This window comes from Sander vitreus, chromosome 4 (assembly GCF_031162955.1).
Source record: "Sander vitreus isolate 19-12246 chromosome 4, sanVit1, whole genome shotgun sequence".
NCBI classification, from domain to species: domain Eukaryota; kingdom Metazoa; phylum Chordata; class Actinopteri; order Perciformes; family Percidae; genus Sander; species Sander vitreus.
In genome coordinates, this window is record NC_135858.1 from 37,073,837 (window position 1) to 37,098,116 (window position 24,280).

The following is a 24,280-nucleotide window of genomic DNA, read 5'->3' on the forward strand; positions in this document are numbered from 1 at the left end:
ACTTAATTTAGAAACAATTTCTTCAATAATCAGTTGGGTGTTGACAGATCAGATCAGTGTATCTCTAGTTTTCTGTTGCTGTTTGCTGCTAAAACTACAGAAGTCTGCACTTGCTGAATCATTTATTTTAAAAACATGTCGACATAGATAAATAGATATTCTTTTTTAATAAGTGAAGTACCTTGTGTTACTTTAAACTAAAGATTATCACACCAGTTGTTTTTTTTATCACCAAGACCTTCTTTGGTAATATCTTCAAGTGTCAATCCATGGAAACATCCTCTCAGTGAAAGTGTGTGAGATGGTGTGTATGCAGAGGCGCCGATATTTCCTGGAGTTTCTTCTTGTGTTGTCGTGCAGCTTCATCGATGGGTCTGAATCTGTGGCTGGAGTGTTTTTCTGAATCTCTGCAAACGACACAAACTGGCTGCTGATGGTCCAGACAGAAGAGTTTGAGTTTCTCAGAGTGCAGACTGCAGAGAGTCTCTGAAACTCTCTGATCTCTCTGCTGTAAGAAGGACTCACACAGGTTCTTTAACACCCGGTTTAACGGTGGTTCATCCTTTGAAGATCTTCTCTTACAAACTGGACAGTCTCTGATCGGTCTATCTGTCCACCAGCTCTGCAGACAGTCTTTACAGAAGCTGTGGCTACATGACAGAAGAACAGGACCTCTAAAGACTACATGACAGATCGGACAGCAGAGATCCTCCTCTGATCTGGAAGCCATTTAGTCTCTGGGTGAAGCTGAAAACACAGCAGACAGAAAGTCCAGTCAGTCAAGGCTCCATAGACGTTGGAAGTATCAACAGCTTCCCTTATCTGCATCAAACATTTTTTTGGTGCTTAAATTTGTCTTACTTTAAACTTTCTGGCTTTCATAAAGAATATATGCTTTCGTAGCCTAGTGATGCGATTGTCAGAAATGATAAGTCTGTCTCCTCGTGCACATGCTCTTTTTATTAAAGGATTTTATCAAGGTTTTATGATTGATATGAGCAGAGCTTTCCATAAGTAGTTGGCTGCCGGCCACACAGCCAACTACTTATTTAAGTCTAGCTGGCTACTTTCTTATATTGATTTTTGATTCTGAAATGTCAAAGAACTTCTTGTAGTTCTTTAAAATAAAAGTTGGTCTGATGAATCAAATCTTTATTTCATGCAGCATAGAGAGAAGGTCTCTGATGATGTTCTCAGAAGTTACTTCAGAGTGCCTTCCCTTATATACAGTATACTATGGCTGTAACGTATTCTTCCTGAACAGTTTTGGTACAGGACATTGGGTTCTGTGTGCGACATTGGATCTGTACGCTGTGTTAACCAAACACGTCAAAAAAGCTTTTTCGCAGAACAGAAATTCTAGAGCGTAAGTTTTACCCAGAAAGTTTTGGCAGCGCACCATTTGTCAGCTGTAGCATGCTAGTCAACTTAGCCCAGTTAGCTGGTTAGTTCAGGCTCAATTGACAACCATTTGTTTCAAACCGTACGCCGTACTGAAGTCGGGTCTGTCTGTGGAAACACTTCAAAAATGTCATTTATTACGGCATCACCCGGATGTGTCGATTAGCGAAACAAAACAAAACCTGAATGAAAGGCGTGTCCTTTTCCCTACAGGATTCAGGCAGCCTCCCAATGCAGATTCATACCGTGCCAAAGTAATAACTAATGCTATATATTGCTGCAGATTTGCAACATACTCAGTCATAAAGAATACCTTATTAAAGCAGATGGTCAAAGTGCTTGAGTGCGTTTCATTCAGTTCATTGTGTGAGCCCTTAAACATTCAGGAATTATCAACAGGTCAGAGTCTTATGATGGAGCATTACTGACAGAAGAGTTATTTATTTTTATATTTTTGACAATATGCTATTAGTTAAGTGGCTTAACTGTTACATTAAGTATGGCCAAGTATGGCCCCTACAATATGATCAAAAGGTCAACAGTTGATGACCTCATGACAGGTTGAGTAAGGCATTTTACAATAGACAGCTGCTGAGGCCTTCCTGAGATCAAAACTCATGTTAGTATACCTTACAATAGCCTTAGATTTGTCGTAACTGCCCCTCTGGTGTTAACATCCCTCTGGACAAATGACTCTTTGATCTCACAGAATTAGGATTAGATGGCAGCACGGTTGCATGCGGTGGACCAGTCCTCCTGTTCTGTAAGCGCTTTAGTTGTTTTGTGCGCAATTGTATGTTTTCTTATGGGAAAGGTGACTACTCACCGGATCGAAACAGGTTGCGGACAACACAGACATCTTAATCCTATAAGGACGACATTCCTCCAGAGATCCAACAATTTCCAGAGCCCGGGCAAAGGTGACAAAGGTACAAAAAAACAAACATAAGAGGGGCCAGAGAGCGGGGCTACAAGCTAAGCTATGGGCTAATCCCTTAAACCCGCAATATCAAGGTTATTTCTCACTTACTCTGGACGAGATACAACTGCGGATCACCTCACAAGACATGAACTGCTGTGCAATGATAATCTGACGCCAGTACACCTGAAAAGGGATGTAGCACAAAATTCTGGGCCCTGTACAAAAGCATTCTCTATGGGCCCCTCCCTGCATGCACAGCGATTTATTTTACTGTAGCATCTGTTTGGGCCCTCCTCTCATTAGCCTTTTTTAAACAAAAAAGTCTGAACAGCAGGCAGCTCCACTCTTGAGCATACGTTGTTCTGGTGTATCTCCGGTCTTTCTTCATCCTCTAACTTTCTTCTCTGTTCTTTAATGTTATCAGTGACCGGAGCCTCTCCCAGTTTAACAGACTGTTATGCTACCTGGCTAGCTAGCAGCTATAATGTTACCCAGCATGCAGATCTGCGGTGTACATTTTTAAATGTACAATTACTAGTGTTAGAAATTGTTTAGGTCACAACTTGTTGTGTGCTATGGTGTTTTATCCTGTTAAAGACAGTTAGTTGTGGGTTATTCATTGTTGTGTTATGAAGTTCCTACCATGAGTGAGAAGAGTACGCAGTTACCAAGGTCTCGTTCTCAATTCACTTGCAGTTCAACCTCTGCCGCAGCGCGCTCTGCGGCCATGCACCAGTATTACGGTATATGAAAAATTCATATTATACGGGAAGTTAATACCGGTAGACGGTTTAAGTAGTGTCCTGCCCAGCACTACTAGTATTTACTGTAAGGGGTGCTGTTAAATGGGGCGCATGGATAATGTATGTAAGGGTCTTGATAATGTTGGTACCATTCAGTGTTGTATAGAAGGACTACCAGGGAATATTTTACTATGGTATGGATACTATGCAATCTGTATATAAAGTTTTACATGGAATATAAATGAAAAAGGCCTACCCTGGTCTATTGTAGGTGAATCTTTTTTTCAGTCTGACAAACTGGTTTCTGGTTTGTCTGAGGTGAGTCAGGTGAGGAGTGGAGCTCTGTCACACCTTTTCTGCCAAACATGTCTTCACATGCAGCACAAGGATTGATGTCATTTTATCAGAACATGTTAACCTACATGGAGCCTAAATATCATTCAGCTGTGATGGAGCTTTTATCTGTAAAGAGTTGCAGGAGTTTGAGGTCTACATAGGAATTAACTGTGTTGTGGTTATTTAGCACATTTGCCTTCAATTAAAAAGAACTGTAATGTAATAATTTAGAGCATTAAGCACACAAAACCAGATGAGATTAAAGTTTAAAGTTTTGCTGTAAATGTATATTTTAAGCTGCCTATTGAAAGATCCAGTAATTATGTCTCAAAACAGAGATTAAGTCAAAGTAAACAATAATATACTGAATTACATACAGATATTTTAAATAATATAAAAAATAATAGATGCTGGAGAACTTTCCTGAGAATGTTTTGAATTATTCTTTAGTATCAAAGTAATCCAGTGATACTTATGATACTGAACACCCCACAACGGCCTACTACGCTCGCATCACCATGTAACGCCCTACTACGCTCAGCGTCACCACGTAACGCCCTACTACGCTTCGCATCACCACGTAACGCCCTAATACGCTCAGCATCGCCACGTAATGCCCTACTACGCTTCGCATCGTCACGTAATGCCCTACTACGCTCTGCATAGTTCCATTATCTTTATTGTGAGTATAATTGTAACTGATCATCGTACCCCCAACCGGCACCATCAGGTAACAGCCCACAAAGAGCCTGGGTCTGTCCGAGGTTTCTGCCTAAAGGAAGTTTTTCCTCGCCACTGTCCCACCAAATATTTGCTCTTTGGAAATTGTTGGGTCTTTGTAAATGATAGTGTTGTCTAGACCTAGTCTATATGTAAAGTGTCCTGAGATAACTGCTGTTATGATTTGATACTATAAATGAAATGTAATTGAATTGAAATTGAACATCCAGTACACTGCAGACAGGAGCTACTGACACATTCTTTTAACACACTGTAATGAGGCACCGAGAGTACATGGAAACTGATATGAGGATAGGAGTTTTTTAAAAGGGCTTGTGTATTAAGGAAATGAACATATATGGAGGTTCTAACCCAACTTTTTCTGTACAATCAGACTTGGCGAACACTTTATGTGCATATGGAAATATAAAAAAGGTACAATTCTGTTTTGATATCAATAATCACCACTGTTTTATTTTTTCCATTATTGTCCTTTATTTCTTTTGGCAGCAATAATCTCTTAACATGACATTCAGGGCTTTAAAGGGCAACTATTATATAACATTTTCAGGTTGATACTTGTATTGTTGGTTTGTACTAGAACTTGTTTACATGATTTAATGTTCAAAAAACACTTCATAAATTTAAAAAGTAAATTAACCCAGAATCTGTGTTCACACCTCATACACATCAATACTTGCATATCATCAATATTGATTTTGTTACAGAAAAAACTAAATTCCAGGTAAAACAAAGCCTGTAAATATTCAGTTTATCACGCACCGACTAATCCAGATGAAAATGAACTTAAATCAGACCTCAACCCATCTGTTGACACTAAAAACTAAACTTCACTTTAGATTGTTGACTTTATATTTAAGTTTCAAGTGATCTTTAACATTTGTCTACAGATGATTTACCATATCTAAACATTTTAAACTGAACTAATTAACTTGAAAAATGCTAACATAAGTTTAGTTTAGAAACAAACCACTTTTCATCTTTCTTTTAATAATCAGTTTCTTCAAATTAAACTCAGTCATTCAGAAACACAGAGAACCTGACCCGAGATCTTCTGGGTCGATTGGTTTTCAAAAACACAACCCTTTAAATTTCATCTCAGCCCCCCTAAAAATTATTATAATAAAAAACTAATACAAAGTTTACATTTCTTTTTTCTAAACCATTTGAGAGTTTGCAAAGTAGTCTGTTAGTGACAGAGGACAAACAATTACAGGTTTGAAGGGCTTGAAACAGGTCTAATATCCTATGTGTCTGTCGCCGATGCTACGCACCTGTAACCCAGCAGTTGTAGTATGTTCCCTGTGTACAGCAGTAGTAGTAGTATGTTCCCTGTGTACAGCAGTAGCAGCAGTAGTAGTAGTGTGTTCCCTGTGTACAGCAGTAGCAGTAGTATGTTCCCTGTGCACAGCAGTATTAGTAGTATGTTCCCTGTGTACAGCAGTAGCAGTGGTATGTTCCCTGTGTACAGCAGTAGCAGTGGTATGTTCCCTGTGTACAGCAGTAGCAGTAGTATGTTCTCTGTGTACAGCAGTAGCAGTAGTATGTTCCCTGTGTACAGCAGTAGCAGTGGTATGTTCCCTGTGTACAGCAGTAGCAGTAGTATGTTCCCTGTGTACAGCAGTATTAGTAGTATGTGCCCTGTGTACAGCAGTAGCAGTAGTATGTTCCCTGTGTACAGCAGTAGCAGTAGTATGTTCCCTGTGTACAGCAGTAGTAACCCAGTCAATAGTATCCACAAGTTGTCTGTTTATCCAAACATCATTCAGAGATTGGGATGGAGACACTTTGACTAAAGGGAACCTGATATTGGCAAAAAAAAATATTTTTATTTATTATTATTATTATACTGTACTTCCTGTTTAGAGCCCCGAAGCATTATGGGAACGGTATTTCTAAAACTTAGAGCATGATTTTCTACCAACAGTTAGAGTTTCTCAAAATGAACGAGGCAAAAATGAATGAACCATGGTGTCTGGAAAAGTGCAGCTGTAGGCTACCGCTAAGCTAAAGTTACACTGTGTCTTTAGCTGCATGCTACCAGCGCCTAGCTACGCCATATCTGTTGTTGTTTTGTTTCATGTACAAATAGGCGGGGTGGAGAAAAGAAATACTGAGGGAATCGCTGATCCTGCTCTTTAATTCAATGACAAACGATTTTTGATTTAAATTCAAAATTGTGACACCCCTATAGTATTAACTTCTTTCATGTTCCACCATGAATATATATATATATATATGTATATATATATATATATATATATATATATATATATATATATATATTTGTATGACACTCTGAAGGACACTGACACACTCCTTCAGATATAACAGATATGTATCCGTTTGTTTGTACAGTACAGTTTGTTTCTTTGCGTGCGTGCGTGCGTGCGTGCGTGCGTGTGTGTGTGTGCGTGTGTGCGTGTGTGTGTGTGTGTGTGTGTGTGTGTACAAAGGCTTGACGTCAGCAGGCAGCCAGCAGCAGTTGAGTGAAGCGCTGGCCTCTTGCTGCTTGCCATTACCTACCTGCTGCAAAACGAGCAGAATACAAACAAGGAGAGAGAAATAATCTGTATGCCCTGCACACACACACACACACACACACACACACACACACACACACACACACACACACACACACAGACACTGAGAGTATACAGGCAACCACACAGCAACCACACATGCCTGGACACACTGAAGTGCATAATGTACACATGCAAACCGACTGTAGCCGAAAGCAAGGTTGAGAGCAATGCAGGTACGAAGGAAGGAAAGAGCTAGAAAGAGACAGAGGACATGGATTGAGGGAGGGAGGGAGAAGAGGAGAGGAGAGGAGAGGAGAGGAGAGGAGAGGAGAGGAGCGTGTGAAGGAGGCTGTTGCTGTGTTGTAGAGGCCAGTAGTGTGCAAACAGCAGGAAGGTCAGAAAGGCACGAATATCCTCCCACGCAGCACAAGTGCAATACTTAAGTAAGTGACAGTAATGAACGAGACAGAACCCACACACACAGTGATTGCAGTGCTTACTAATTAATTTTCAATAAGAGGCGAGCAGGCAGGAAGGAGGTCACGGGTAGTTTGACAGGCGACACGACAAGCGGGCGCAATCCCCTGAAACTGTTGCGTTTGTGCTCGTCACACGTCTGCTGCAAGAGATGAATTGTGTTGAACTTCTCCCTACGCGACATGAACTGATTCTTCTGTTTTCGAAACGGTTATCAGGACATAAACGGAAATGTTAGGCCTTCGCATGGCTGAGCATCGAGAAAAGACTGGATGTATTGGGTAATATATGACACAGTCAGCTAATGTCATCCGGGTTGGGTAGTACATGTAATCTGGATTACGTATTCAGATAAAAAAAATATACTATAATCAGCACAGATTACAATAAAGATGTGTAGTCACATTACAGTTACATTGTTGAGGATTACCAACAAGGATTACCAACAAGTTAGTTCAAATAAAACTCAAGATGGAGGAGCCATCAACGTCGAAAGACAGACCCGCTTCAGTTGGGAAAAATACGTTTACAAGTTGGTAATATCGCCACAACTTTGATTTAAAGACAGTGGAAAATAATAATGTGTATGGTGTGTGCAAGTTGTGCAAACCAAAAGTGCAAGTATTGTCAACGGCGCTAACATCTACTTCAAATCGGAAATGAAAATGTTTTAGGAATGTTTTTCATTTTAAATATTCAATGTGATGTGAGAAAAGAGTTAAACAGATTGATATGAGGATATGTACTGAGAAACAGATATGTTCAGAGTAAAGAAAGTACTTAGTAATAAACATAACGTTTTTAGTTAGTTTACACAGGAAAGCAAAAAGATTTCTTAGATGTAATAAAATAACAAAGAGAAAAATAAAATGAGTATTCATTGATCAATTCTGTGGTGGTCTTTTACTTAAGGTACATATGTATTGAAGTGATCTACGAGTAATCCTAAAGTCATCACCAACTGATTACGTTACTGATTACAAAAATTGTCATGTAATGGATTACATTTCAAAGTAATCTGACCCAACCCTGAATGTCATTTAGTTGGACGGCAGTTTTAACTATCTGTGTCAAAACGCCCTCAGCAGGGGGTGGAGCTTCTGGGTCTCCAGCCCCGAATGTTTCCTCCAAATCCCAGAATCTTTGAGGGTTTTTAAAATAACTTAACATTTGTGTCATTTCCCCTCAGTCTCTCTGACTGGCACAGCAAACCTACCTATGGGACCTAGAAACAGAAACATCAGACAGTTTCTGTCTCTCTTTAGGGGGCAGGAGGCAAACTTAGTCATCCTCAACATTTGTTGTGTTGTGGTTTCAGAATGATGAAGACAGACAGATAGAAAACAGGATGTAGAAAAAAAAAACTGTCCAAAAAAAAGGGCGACAAACATCGACAGAAGTGAATGACATTTCCATCTTTTTTTTTTTTTTTAGAAAAAGTATGTTTTCACATTAAAATACATTTGCAAATGTATCATAATTTCACTAATATTTCTGTCAAATTCAAGTTTTATTAAATGTAAAAACATTTCTTAAAGTATTTAAATTAGTAAATAGAGAAAATTAGTTTTAACAGGTGTAAATATCCTTCATTAAACATTAAAAAGCCACGAAAATACACAAGATTTCATGTAAACTAAAGCTACAAACTGTATTTTTACAAAAAGTTTATCCTGTCATTTCCCATGTTTTTTTGGCGCCCGAGCTGCCAGCAACAAGATTAACATTTGTTTACAGGTTTTATGTATCATCTGAAGTGTTTCTCCTTTTGTCGGATGATTTGAAAGAGTAAAGCATTCCGGCTATGCCTACAATAGAAGTATTGAATATTTGAATATCTGCTAACATTTAAATGTCCACACGCAAATAAGTGGCTCTACATTTTTAACGTTACTTCACGAGTTTCTTAAGTCTCAAAAACAAACTTCTGCCGCTTATTTTCTTCATGAAAATCAACTTTTTAAAGTCTGCGTTAAACACACAAACCCATTCTAAAGCAGGTTTTGTATTATGAAATGCAGCGGAGGGATTAGTGCCTGCTATGTGCTCCATTCTCATGTTGATGAAAGCAGTTTGCTGCGTTTTCTATATCTGAACATAACAGAGGTCTGTTGTGTGTGTTCTCTGAAGTTAATGTGATGCACGTACAAAGTACAGGTGAGACATAAAATCCTCCCTCAGAGTTCATATCATATAATACAGAAACACAGAAAGTCTCAATATTTTGATGGTAATGGTGCCTTCAGTCATTTTGGTCCTACACTCTTCGTAACCACACCAACAAAGGTCTGTTCCAACTGTATCCTCTTTTAAAAGCAAAGTAAAAACTAAAGTTTTAGTTATGTAAAAAAGTATGTGGTTAATGGACAAGTGTTTTATCGTAGAATCTGTATTTTTCCATTTTTATTGTAAAGCCCAGTTCAGACCAAAGATTTGCAACGAGAGTAAACCGTTTAAGAACGTCGCAGAGAAAAGTTTCAGCGGTCTGAACCGTCCCATCTCAGCCCGACTCAAAACAGCTGATGGTGTCGCTGCGACTCAGCTGGTCCAGTCTCCAGAGGCTGGTTTTAGAACGTAAGAGACGTCTCCTGTTTCAACAGCCAATAGAGAAGTCAGCTGGTGGAGTCTCCAGAGGCTGGTTTTAGAACGTAAGAGACGTCACCTGTTTCAACAGCCAATAGAGAAGTCAGCTGGTGGAGTCTCCAGAGGCTGGTTTTAGAACGTAAGAGACGTCACCTGTTTCAACAGCCAATAGAGAAGTCAGCTGGTGGAGTCTCCAGAGGCTGGTTTTAGAACGTAAGAGACGTCTCCTGTTTCAACAGCCAATAGAGAAGTCAGCTGGTCCAGTCTCCAGAGGCTGGTTTTAGAACGTAAGAGACGTCACCTGTTTCAACAGACAATAGAGAAAACATATTGTAGAGTCAGCTACAATAAAATGATCCCTAATCCATTTTATTCCTGTTACAAACTGTTAACGGAGGCTCAATGTGCACCCGCGAGCACGTACGGTGGAGCGAGCTAGAGAGTGACTGAAGAGAGGGAGCGCCTCGGACAAAGCCGTGAATCAGAGAAATAAAACGTGTTTTCACCATTCATCACTAGAAATGTAACTGTAGCAAGCATCTCACTCTCACTAACGTTATGCACATTCATATTTAGACGCAACAAATTATATATAAATCAGCTACAAAAAGCCTGGAAGTCAGACATTAGGACAGAAGTACAAAGAGCTGTTTCTATGGAGATAATTGGTGTGAACTGGCAGCTTTCAGAACGCTGCAGACCGACGCGTTGTCCAGAATCTTTGGCCTGAACTGGGCTCAATACTATTTCATACCTTTTCTTATATGTTATGATTTGACGTATGTGTTCTGTGTCTGCAGAATGCCGAGGTCAATCTGCCAAGATTTGTTCCTATCATTAAGGCTTAAAAGGCCACCGTCCAACTTGATTTATCTGTTATCTGAAACGGTAGATCCACTGGAGGCAGTGTGCAGGGAGGAGCAGAACATTTGCAATGCTAATATCATTTCTTTCTTCATGCAGCGTGCATTTTATGGCATCCATTAATGTTTGTGTTTCCACCTGTCCTCTACTCCTCCTCTCTCCTCGCTTCTCATCACTTCATATTTACTGTCTTCTCCTGTCTCGTGTGCAGTGTTGGAATGTAACTAAGTACGTTTACTCCAGTACTCTATTTAAAGAGTGAAGTGGCCTTTAAAAAAATTGATATTTTACATGTACAGTAATTAACAAAAAAAACAGAAAACACATCTACATTTTGTTGGTAGAAAGATTTTCCAATGAAAACTTTTCACAGCGAATAAACGATTATGGTTGAACCAGGGTGTTGTTTTTGTCATTCAGTAATGTTTTAACACAAACGCACACACACACAGACAGAGAAACATACATACACACACACACACACACACACACATATGCACACAGACTCACACACACACAGAGTGTTTGTGCTGCAGCTGCTGCCTGATATCTGAGTTTGTATCTTCTATTATCTCTGATGTGAGTAACATGACCTCTTGTTTGGGCCCAGCTGTGCAGCAGCAGCACATAAATCCTCTTTGCACTCAGTCTGCTGCAGCTTCCACACATCTGAGTGAAAACATGGAGATGAGCAGCAGTTAAACGTGCACGGAGAAACAGATGCTTTCAGTGAAACCTCTGGGAAGAGACTTCACAGTGAAGGGAACACCTGAGCTCATATTTATACAGAGGAAAAACATGGTATCTGGACAGTTATTTATTCTGCATTCAGAGGCTGTCCTCTCCTGAAAAACTCCCCCAGAAGTGGTTTGTTCCAGCATCAATTCTGACCTATATTTAGGTTTCATTTATGTCACTTTTTCTGACATTTCTGATGTTTTTTTACATATTTGTCGACAACGTTTTTGTGTTTTTTGTTTGTTTCATTTTTTAATTTGCGTCAACATTTGTTGACTTTTGTGTTGTTTTTACGGCGTTTTTCTCGCTTTCCCCCCGCCCCCCCGACGTGTTTGGCTTATTTTTCAACATTTTGCACCTTTAACTTTTCTTTACTCATTTAGACTGCAGGCACTTCTAGCATTTGTCTATACTCCCTATGGACGGACGCCAAGGAGGCCGGTTGGGTGGGGGGGGGGGGGGGTGGATGTGTCAAACACAGGACTTTCACCCAGGAGACCGGGGTTCATGTCCCGTTTGAAAAGAAAACTTTACGGAACAAACGGAGCTACGTCACGTTTTGCATCATGTGGTAACCTTCAGGAAGTGAAGTCACGTCTGATTTGAACCCAAACCAAAAGAGAGGGTGTGTGTGTGCGTGTGCGTGCGTGCGTGCGTGCGTGCGTGCGCCTGTCTGTCTGTCTGTCTGTCTGTGTGGTGCGTGCGTGCATGTGTGGGGGGAGGAAAATAGGAGATTTAAAGACTCGGCCTGCAGTTGTGACTGTCATCTTGTTAGATGAGGGGGGGTCAGCAGGAAGCACTTATTATTTTCTTGTTCATGCATCCTCTGGGCGAACAAGTGTTATTTTCTCAAACGTGTCCAAGCTTCAGGTTTCAGGAGTCCGTTCAGAAAACTGGATGTGACACTGTCGAGGCTTTCCAGGCAAACAAAGACCTAACACTCTGAAATTAGACACAATCATCATCAATCATGTCAATTACATTATACAAACTGCTATAATTATTATGAGTCATATTTTCCAAGAGTCAGGTTCTGATTCTGTCTGTTTAAAGCAGCGCGCCCCACTGGTGGGGAATAGAGACGTGACAGGTGGGGCGCGCCAAACGGGAGGAATTTTTCCTTTTTGTGCCTTTATATCTTTATCCAGACATCCCAACTGTCCCAGAAGTTCCGGGAGTCTCCCACATATTGATATAGACGCCCGCAACTGAGATCCAATCTCCTGGAATCTGGAGCAAGACCGCGCATTAGACTAGAGAGTGACTGCGCGCGCGTGTGTGTGTGTGTGTGTGTGTGTGTGTGTGTGTGTGTGTAACTATAAATGCAGCGCGTGTGAGAGCAGAGTCCTTATAGCTGTGTGTTGCCGCTTATTAGACTGATCACCCCCGGGGGCGACACCAAGTGTAACAGGAATTCTCCCCACCCTCACCCCTGGAACGAACCTCCCTGAAATGACTTTTTGCAGTTTGGGATGTCTGCTTTATCAATGCCTTTATTTAATGACAACAAAGATCATACATTCAAAAACAAAACACCCACAAACAAAGTAATCATTACTAGCCTACCTGCAGTCTAAATTAAAAGAACATTAGATATGAGACCCCGAGAAAAATGTAACCTGGAACCGAAGTGCCAAAATAATGATTGACGTGGACGTCGGCATATTAATTGTAGCGGAACAAATTTTTCGCCCGTGAGATATATGTGTATATATCTATTTTTCGCGCCGATGGGTAGCAGGCTAGTGTGGGCAATAACACAACATGGATACATTTGTGACACGGACCTCAAAAGTTGTGGAGCCAGCGCCAGCAGAGAGACACTAAACCAGACGGGCCTAATCAACCAAAAAGCCAACCGAGAAGAAAATATGATGAAGGGTATCTTGCTCTTGGATTCACGGCAGCGGTGGTGGGGGGCAGAGGAGAGACCGATGTGTGTTCTGTGTCTTAAACCGCTAGCAGCAGACAGTATGAGACCCAACAAATTAAGAAGACACCTAGAGACCACACACCCCAGTCACGTCAATAAGCCACTTGATTTCTTTCAAAGAAAACTGGCAGAATCCCGTCAACAGGAGACTCGCATGGTAAAAGCTGCATCAGTAAACAGTAAAGCACAGATGGCTTCATATAGAGTGGCATACAGAATTGCACAATGCAAAAAAAACCACACACAATTGCAGAGCAGCTCATTCTCCCCGCTGCTCTAGACATGGTGTCAATTATGCTTGACGAGACAAGCGCAGCAAAATTAAAAGCTGTCCCCCCTGTCAAACGACACAGTTGCGAGACGTATATGCAACATTTCAAGTGATCTTGAGGAACAACTCATAGAAAAAATTAAAAGACAGTCGTTTTGCATTACAAGTGGACGAAGCTACTGACAGCAATAAAGACTGCTTGTTCATCTCGTACGTCCGCTTTGTGAATGGCGAGTCACTGTGCGAGGATTTGCTGTTTTGCAAATACATAAAAAAAATAGAGCCACAGCTGATGAGCTGTTTAAGATCATGGACAGTTACCTCAAAGAACACGGCCTTAAATGGGAAAACTGTGTGGGCTTTTGCTCTGATGGCGCACAGACCATGGCAGGGTCAAGAAACGGGCTGCAGGCACTAATAAAGAGGGTTGCGCCAGATGCGCACTGGACGCACTGTGTCATTCACAGGGAAGCGCTCGCGTCAAGGCAGCTCAGCCCTGAACTAAATGAGGTTTTGACAGAAGTTGTGAGCGTGGTAAATTTTATCAAAACCCGACCCCTGAAAGCGCGACTGTTCTCCGCACTTTGTGAGGAAATGGGAGCTGATCACACATCTGTGCTGTTTCACAGTGAAGCAAGGTGGCTCTCTCGGGGGCAAAGTGCTGTCGCGTGTCTTTGAGCTCAGGGCAGAGATTCGGATGTTCTTGGAGGAGGAGCGCATGTATGAGGCTGCAAGCAAGTTCAGTGATGAACAATTTCTGTTTAAACTGGCCTACCTCAGCGATATGTTTGGCAAGCTGAATGAATTAAATCTTCAGCTTCAAGGCAAAGACAAGCACCTACCTCACCTGGCAGACAAGATCACTGAACATTGAGCATGACTTGAGAGTGGCAGTATCAAGCCTGCAACCCCGCTTTGAGAAATTGTGCAATGCAAAACAGGCTCATTGCAGCCACTAATGCAGGGATAAATAGACCTGTCTTGCCAAATGGATTTCTTTTCTTTTCTTTTTTTTAACAGATTGCAAAGTGGCACTTTTATTTCTTTTCTATTTTTGAACTTGATACAGAATTTTGACACAGCTGCACTTTTATTTTTCTTTATTGCTGTTATTTGATGTAGATAGTTTGTATTTAGATACAACTTGTTACTATACTGATACTACTTTGTTGTTAGTAGTTAAGTGTTTAATGGTCTAGTCGTTTCAGCTGGACTTGTAGGCGTTATATTGTTGGATAGTCTATTTTATAATAAAACATCGTAGTTTAATCTGTAAAGTAACTAGTAAATAAAGCTGTAACAGATGAATGTGGCGGAGTAACTAAAGTAACTAGTAACTAAAGCTGGAACAGATGAATGTAGTGGAGTAAAAAAGTACAATATTTCTCTCTGAAATGTAGCGGAGTAGAAGTAAAAAGTGGCATGGAAAGAAAAGACTCAAGTAAAGTACAAGTACCTCAACATTTGGACTTAAATAAATTGGAACATTTTAAACATGTTGCGTATTTCATTAGCATTGTGTTGGGGCGATGGGGGGCAGGTGGGGCTTGAAAAATTCCACCTTGTCCAAAGTGGGGAATGACCGAAAAAGTTTGAGAACCACTGGTTTTAAAGGAAGTTTTTTCCTCGCGCTGTCGCACCAAATGTTTGCTCTTGGGGGGAATTGTTGGGTCTCTGTAACTTATAGAGTGTGGTCTAGACCTACTGTATCTGTAAGAGATAACTCCTGTTAGGAATCAACACTATCAATAGATTTGAATTGAATTCAGTTCAGAGACCTATAACACCTAACCACAATAAGGTTTGGCAATGTGACAGGGGTTGCCTTATGTTTCGAGTTTCATCTGTGGTGTAGCCAGACTTTACTCCACAGCACTTTGAAGATAGAGCTGGCAGTGAAAGTCTGTGAGAGGGGGTGTGTGTGTGTGTGTGTGTGTGTGTGTGTGTGTGTGTGTGTGTGTGTGTGTGTGTGTGTGTGTGTGTTAGAGTGTGGATTGGGCCGCATTTTTCTGTGCCCGCGAGCCTGGCCAGCGTCTGACTGAGCAGTAACCAACCCGGCCCGAGCCCGACAGACATTAAGATATTTATGTCGAGCCCGACACAGTTAAAATCTCGTTTTTTATCATACTAATGACACATACGGCTTGTTTGTTTGGAAAGCTTTTATTTAGCAACTGTAGGATGGCATTCGGAAATGTCAACAGATGAGGCATCAGTGCACACAGGGCAACAAGCGCACGTTAACACAGGTGCGCACCTACATAATAAGCTGTTTTAAATTTAAAATGTTCAATGCCTTATCGCACTGATGTGACCGAGCCCGACCGAACCCCAACATCATTTCTAAATATCTGTCCGTAACTGGCCGGGCTCGGTTCGGGTATCCATCCTCTAGTGTGTGTCTATGTGTGTATTCGTATCAGGATCAGAGAACAACAACTTCCCTCTGTTCCAGTCCAGAGTCACTCGGATCCTTTGGAGCTTAAAATAACAGACTAGGTGCCGTGGCGGCTGGTCGACGTCCTGTTATACCGAAACCCTAATAGTCAAAGAATTTCCCATTAGACCCAAAAAGCCTGGAGAAAGAAACTCTCTGGGTTGTTTGCATTTCTTTAAACCAATCCCAATGGTGGCGACGGTGTCTCTGCTAAATAGTCTCAGGAAGGAACTTGTTCTGGTGGAACATTTGCACCCCACAAAAGAAAACTCCACATCCAATATTAAATGAAGTTAACTGTTGACACAATCCAGTAACGTGAGCTATTTAAATGAGCTGATACATGGTTAAACCTCATTGGCTCTTACCAGTGTATCTCCGTGTGTACTTGGTCCACAGCAATCCCACCAATCAGTCCCAAAACCTCCCAGTTAGAGAGGAAATGATCTAACATATTCTTTATAAAACCTCCCAGTTAGAGAGGAAATGATCTAACATATTCTTTATAAAACCTCCCAGTTAGAGAGGAAATGATCTAACATATTCTTTATAAAACCTCCCAGTTAGAGAGGAAATGATCTAAACATATTCTTTATAAAACCTCCCAGTTAGAGAGGAAATGATCTAACATATTCTTTATAAAACCTCCCAGTTAGAGAGGAAATGATCTAACATATTCTTTATAAAACCTCCCAGTTAGAGAGGAAATTATCTAAACATATTCTTTATAAAACCTCCCAGTTAGAGAGGAAATGATCTGAAACATATTCTTTATAAATCTTTAAAGTCATTCCCTGAAAGACCCAAGCAGACCTGTCTTGTTGAAACATCCAGATCTTCTTCTAAACTTGACATTTTCAGAGCGTAGCTCTCTAGATCGAGCTTTTGGTATTAACTGAAATCACGAGACGCTCTTCTTTTCTTTTTGTATTTCCAACCCTTATTTGTTTGTTTCTTTTTATGACTTAGCTTCATTAAAGCTGGCCTATATGTCTTTATCTTTGTCAGTATGTGTCTGTGCAGTGTGAACATCAGTGAGTTCAGAGGCAGAGTCACATGCTTTAAAAAGAAGACACAGAGTCACCCAAACACATCCCAGAAATCTGTGGTCCGTTAAAGACACTTTCTGTCCAGCTGAGCCTTCATTGCATTTTCAATGGAGTCGATTCCATAAATTATATCTATGCGAACAAACAGTGATTTCTGTGGATTGCCTTTTGTTGCTGAGCAGTTTCCCGCAGAGAAGACAAAATATCCCTGTGACATGTAGTCTGTTTCTCCCTCCCTCTCTCTGTCTCTCTCTGCTCTCTGTCTCTCTCTCTGTCTCTCTCTGTCTCTCTCTCTGTCTCTCTCTGTCTCTCTCTGTCTCTCTCTCTGTCTCTCTCTGTCTCTCTCTGTCTCTCTCTGTCTCTCTCTCTGTCTCTCTCTCTCTCTCTCTCTCTCTCTCTCTCGCTCTCTGTCTCTCTCTCTCTGTCTCTCTCTCTCTCTCTCTGTCTCTCTCTCTCTCTGTCTCTCTCTCTCTCTCTCTCTGTCTCTCTCTCTCTCTGTCTCTCTCTCTGCTCTCTCTCTCTCTCTGTCTCTCTCTCTCTCTGTCTCTCTCTCTCTCTCTCTGTCTCTCTCTCTCTGTCTCTCTCTCTCTGTCTCTCTCTCTCTCTCTGTCTCTCTCTCTCTCTCTCTCTCTCTCTCTCTCTCTCTCTCTCTCTCTCTCTCTCTCTGTCTCTCTATCTCTCTCTGTCTCTCACTCTCTCTCTCTGTCTCTCTCTCTCTCTGTGTCTCTCTCTCTCTCTCTGTCTCTCTCTCTCTCTCTGTCTCTCTCTCTCTCTGTCTCTCTCTCTCTCTCTGTCTCTCTCTCTCTGTCTCTCTCTCTCTCTGTCTCTCTCTCTCTCTCTCTCTCTCTGTCTCTCTCTCTCTGTCTCTCTCTCTCTCTGTCTCTCTCTCTCTCTCTGTCTCTCTCTCTCTCTCTCTCTCTCTCTCTGTCTCTCTCTCTCTCTCTGCTCTCTCTCTCTCTCTCTGTCTCTCTCTGTCTCTCTGTGTCTCTCTCTCTCGCTCTCCCTCTCTCTCCCCCTCCTCCATACATCTTCCTCTGCTGTCTGAAACCTCTTGGAAAACATTCCAGCCTCTCTCCTCCCTTTCTTCCACTCCTCACCTATCTTCTCTTTCATTCATCATTCACACCTGTCTTTGCACTTTCTCTCTATTCTCAACCTTTTCTAACCAGTCTTCAGACAAAATCCTCGCTCCTTCTCGCCACTCCCCCGACTCCTTTCTCTTCCCTTTATCTCCGGCCTGTCACCTCTCCACCTCCTCCTTCTTTATTCCTCTTTCTCTCCTATCACTCTCCTCTCAGCCATCTTTCTTTCCCACTCATCCGTCAGTCACAACATAAGCCGTGTTGATTGGCTCCCTGTTTTACGCAGCAGAGAGCCAGACCTTCCTCCACAGCGCTGCAAGGAAGGTCCACACAGCATTCCTGGATGGACATTTCTTTAAACCAATCACAATGGTCTTGGGCGGTGCTAAGCTCCGGACGGGTGCCTCTGCTAAATAGTCTCAGGAAGGAACTTGTTTTGGTGGAACATGTGGACCTTCTAGGGATGCACCGAATCCAGATTTTTGGGGTTCTGCCGAATCCTGAATCCCCTGGTTGGGGTTCTGCCGAATCCTGAACCCCCTGGTTGAGGTTCTGCTGAGTCCTCGTCCCGTCCTCAGTCCATGAACCCAGTCAACACATTAATGAAGTAAACAGTGACTGTCCTTCCTTTGCCGTACCTGAAGTTGCTGCATTCTGGCTGCTGTCTGTAGATTCCTTCATGCTCAGCTCGTATTCTTCCAGATGTTTCATACCAGATGTTGTAACAGCGGTGATGTTGTGTATTGTTTAGGGTCCTCGCCACCACCAGACTAATCAGCATTGCAGATTGAACATGTAGCTGGACTTGAATGGCCTTCTTTTGACTGAAAGTACTGCCAAACAACACTTTTTCTGCTCACCAGTTCCATTTCCACTTCCTCTCAGCCTGCTGCATTGAAGCTCCACCTACGTAAACACCTTCCTGTAATCAACGGCGCCGTCATTACGTCGACCAGCGTAGTGCGCGGAGTGCAAGAGTAGGGTTCAGTTCACTGGGGAAGAATTCTAAGGTTCGGCAGAAACCGAAGCCCGTCAGAAAGCCCGATATTCAGCAGAATCTGAAGCCCAATCCTGGATTCAGTGCATCACTAGTGCGTTCAAAAGTAGTTTTAGTCGAGCAACAGAAAGCTCAGATTGGACAGATAGTCTAGCTAGCTGTCTGGATTTACCCTGCAGAGATCTGAGGAGCAGTTAACCATAGTCCTCACAAATCCACCAGAGGTTAGAACGCCAACACAGAGACAGAGGAAGGTGACGGACATCTGGGGGAATTTCTGTCGGCAACGGAGCGATCCCAGAAGTGGAACTTCATGGATATAGAGTTACATGACTGACCACCGCAGCGTCACACGGGGGATTTTCTCCAAAGGTTTCGCCGCTGTGTTTTTTGTGTCCGCACTGCAGCAGCGGTGGAAGAAGTATTCAGATCCTTTACTGCAGTAAAAGTACTGATACCACACTGTAAAAATACTCTGTTACAGTAAAAAGTCCTGCATTGAAAATGATACTTAAGTAAAAGTCTGTGAGTATCATCAGGAAAATGCACTTAAAGTATTAGTACTCAATGCAGAAATAAACTCACATTTTACAAACTCGAAACGATCCAAACTGTTCTGTCATCAATCAGCAGGACTAAAACACAGCCGGCTATCTGGTCTGTCAGACATTCTTCTAACAGATCTTAGTGGGTGTGTGTGTGTGTGTGTGTGCGTGTGTGTGTGTGTGTGTGTGTGTGTGTGTGTGTGTGTGTGTGTGTGTGTGTGTGTGTGTGTGTGTGTGTGATGCTCTCTCCTCTGACTCTCCGTCTGGTCTCTAACTCCACGTGGACTCTATATAAAGCTCTTTAATCTTCACAATGCAGAGTCATATCTCATCTACAGCTCACCATAAACCACTTCTGCAGCTTTTTATATCCCTGTTCTCTCTTTAAAGATGGTGAAGCTTTCAGCTGGATCCCTTTTAACACCTCGTCTTCACGTTTTACAGGAACAGTAACGATATAAACGTCCCTAAATATTTATGTGACTGAACACACTCCTACCTGATTGCTGACAGGATTGTTCTTGAAATCTATCGCCGTGTCTTTGGTTTTTCCTGCATTTATGGTTAAAAACAAAAAAAAACACCAACTAGGAAAACCATTGATTTAAATCTGTGGAATGACATCAGAAAGAAAGAGCACATTTAGTTATTTAATGTCATAAATCCAGAGCTGTGTGTGTGTGTGTGTGTGTGTGTGTGTGTGTGTGTGTGTGTGTGTGTCTGTCTGTCTGTCTGTGTGTGTGTGTGTGTGTGTGTGTGTGTGTGTGTGTGTGTGTGTCGTGTGTGTGTGTGTGTGTGTGTGTGTGTGTGTGTGTGTGTCTGTGTGTGTGTGTGTGTGTGTGTGTGTGTGTGTGTGTGTGTGTGTGTGTGTGTTTTGATCAATGTCGGAGTAGCTTGCTGAGAAGATAAATGATTCTCTTAACCTTCCTGCGGTCTGGCTCGCAGCATCTTCTTCAGTCTCAGCGAGCTTTTCTGTCCGATAACAAGAAACCAGTCAGATTAGGTTTGTGTTTTCCCTCCGATCCTCCATCCTGCTGCGTCACGAATCTTTCTGCCTCTGTCTCCTTATCTCTCCTCCATGCTCGTTAATATTAAACGCCCACTGAAAACTTTGACCATAGGCTACGTATAAAAAGAGCCAACAATGTGAAATAAACGTAGAGAAAAAGAGCTAAAATCTCAGACAAACAATGATCAAGTCAGTCTTTTGACAGTCTTAAAGATCAGGCAAAATGAAACGTGTTTGATATTCTCCAAAGTCTGAAGTCTTGGTATTAAGGTCTTCTAGACATTATGACACATTATCTTTAGATGTGAGATGGTGCCACACTTTTTTTAAAGTCTTTCCACAGTTTGCTGTTGGATGGTAGGCGTTAGGGAAGAGAAACTTATTTTTGGTTATTTTCTTACTTTTATGTCACTTTGTTATGTTTGTTTCTGTTTTTTTGTCAGTTTTCTTCAACTGCAGGAAACTGTTGCAGAATTAGGGCCCTATTTTAATGATCTAAGAGCACGGCGTGAAGAGCCTGGCGCAGGTGCATTTAGGGCGTGTCCAAATCCCCTTTTGCTAGTTAAACAGCGGAAAAAAGACTGTGTGCCAGGGCGCATGGTTCTAAAGGGTTGACCTTAGTGTCTTCATTAATCAGAGGTGTGTTTTGGGCGTAACATGCAATCAACCAATCAGAGATCATCTCCCATTCCCTTTAAAAGCCAGGCGCGTTTGGACCTTGGAGCATTACTGTTATGATGGAGGATTTGCACCGTAATATTTTTATTTGTAATCTTCTGCATGTGTGTGTGCTGCTGTGCGTCCCTGTGTGTGTAACAAGCATAGTGTGCACGAGCCTAGGAGCTCGTGCACACTACTATCGTGCGTTATTGACTTTAGACCAGGTTTTTGTTGGTCAATGGCGCGATCACTTCCCACTGCCTCAAGATAGCAGCACGCCCAGAATGCACCTGAACACACCTCCCTGTAAGACCAGCATGCCCAGAATGCACCTGAACACACCTCCCTGTAAGACCAGCCATGGGCCACAGATGGGCTGGTGCATTTGCTATTTAAACGACGCGGGCGCTGGACGGGAAACTGACAACTTCGGTCAGCGTCGGTCTTAAACTAGCAAAGCCACTTGTGTCAGGCTTTGCGCCGCATTAGGCCGGTTGAATGATAGGGCCCTCTGTGTGAAACAGACGTGTGTTCAGTTCAGTTCCTCCAGGCAGCGCTGTGTTTCTGATCCTTTGAATTAAGACATTTCCCAAGCATCTAATCCTCTCTGCTGCTTTGTTTCCTGACTATAAGATAATATATACTTTATTGCCCCCAAAGGGAAATTAGTTTTGGAATCTTTTCGTTCCTCAGATTTACAAAGACAACACAAAATAAGTCCTTACCCCAAGTGAAGGAGTTCAAGTACCTTGGGGTCTTGTTCGCGAGTGAGGGGACAATGGAGCGGGAGATTGGTCGGAGAATCGGCACAGCAGGTGCGGTATTACATTCAATTTATCGCACCGTTGTGACGAAAAGAGAGCTGAGCCAGAAGGCAAAGCTCTCAATCTACCGGTCAGTTTTTGTACAAGATCCAGGGTACAAGCGGCCGAAATGGGTTTCCTCAGGAGGGTAGCTGGCGTCTCCCTTAAAGATAGGGTGAGAAGCTCAGTTATCCGTGAGGAGCTCGGAGTAGAGCCGCTGCTCCTTCACGTCGAAAGGAGCCAGTTGAGGTGGTTCGGGCATCTGGTAAGGATGCTCCCTGGGCGCCTCCCTAGGGAGGTGTTCCAGGCACGTCCAGCTGGGAGGAGGCCTCGGGGGAGACCCAGGACTAGGTGGAGGCACATCCAGCTGGGAGGAGGCCTCAGGGAAGACCCAGGACTAGGTGGAGGGATTATATCTCCAACCTGGCCTGGGAACGCCTCGGGATCCCCCAGTCGGAGCTGGTTAATGTGGCTCAGGAAAGGGAAGTTTGGGGTCCCCTGCTGGAGCTGCTGCACCCGCGAGCCGATAAGCGGACGAAGATGGATGGATGGATGGACACAAAATACGGAAAACAAATATACATTAGACAGGTACCTATATAGTAATACTCTCATATACATTAGACAGGTACCTATATAGTAATACTCTCATATACATTAGACAGGTCCCTATATAGTAATACTCTCATATACATTAGACAGGTCCCTATATAGTAATACTCTCATATACATTAGACAGGTCCCTATATAGTAATACTCTCATATACATTAGACAGGTACCTATATAGTAATACTCTCATATACATTAGATAGGTACCTATATAGTAATACTCTCATATACATTAGACAGGTCCCTATATAGTAATACTCTTATATACATTAGACAGGTCCCTATATAGTAAAACTCTCATATACATTAGACAGGTCCCTATATACTAATGCTCTCATATACATTAGACAGGTACCTATATAGTAATACTCTCATATACATTAGACAGGTCCCTATATACTAATGCTCTCATATACATTAGACAGGTCCCTATATACTAATGCTCTCATATACATTAGACAGGTCCCTATATACTAATGCTCTCATATACATTAGACAGGTACCGGTATAATAATACTCTCATATACATTAGACAGGTACCTATAAAGTAATACTCTCATATACATTAGACATGTACCTATATAGTAATACTCTCATATACATTAGACATGTACCTATATAGTAATACTCTCATATACATTAGACATGTACCTATATAGTAATACTCTCATATACATTAGACAGGTATAGTAAGTACTTTAACTCCTTCTTTTAGTGGCAGTTTTTTAATTAAACAACCCTGTTGGCTGCATTCTCTGCAATGTGTAGCACAGCCCTTGCACAATGAGATTTTTGCACAACTAACATATTCCCCAACCCCAGTAGCCATACGTATTGCACAAATGACACAATGCCCTGACATAATACACAACCCCAATAGCCTACGTATTGCAAAAAAATACTTATTGCACAACCCAGCCAGCCTAGATGTTAGTGTTGGTAAGCATAAGCATGTGATCCTCTCTGCTGCTTTGTTTCCTGATTGTGTTGTGACTCTAGGTTGTACGTCAAGCGTCAGACTGTGACACATGAAGACAGCGAGCTGAACTCTGTAAAACCCACCGTGGGAAGCCCATTACAGCACGGCCCCAGCCTCTTTATGCGTTCTTACCAGGATGATATTGGGTTCAGAGGGCCACGTTTTCCAATGAATGTAAAATACACACAGAACATAACAGATTCAGGGCACGCCCCAGCCATCTGCGGCAACTCTCGGCTGTAGGTGAGGTGACGATAATAAGAAAAACAATCCTTTATCATAAACAATGTCTCTAATAAACCTCAGTCTGGGTTTATTACTGCCGTGTTTCCAGAGTCAGACGGACACTTTAATCAACTTTAATAAACTGGATAGAGTTAGTTCTAATAAGTCTTTAATGCAGAGAGAGTTTCTACAAACATGTTTTAATAATGACTTGTGTTGATCTGTATTTGGTGCTCTCATATTTTCTGCGTGAAAACCAAACTGACAAAATGTAGAAAAAATCTTTTTACAACTCAAATCCCCCGATTAAATTTCCCTCTGTTGGTTTTAATGGTTTCTGTATGTGTGTG

The 24,280-nt window shown here is 42.0% G+C and overlaps 1 protein-coding gene across 1 annotated transcript in view; it reads left to right on the forward strand.

Moving 5' to 3' along the window:
* The window catches only part of LOC144517395 (metabotropic glutamate receptor 7-like), a 124,621-nt gene that overhangs the window by 94,336 nt on the left and 6,005 nt on the right, over window positions 1-24,280 (forward strand). The window lies entirely within an intron of this gene.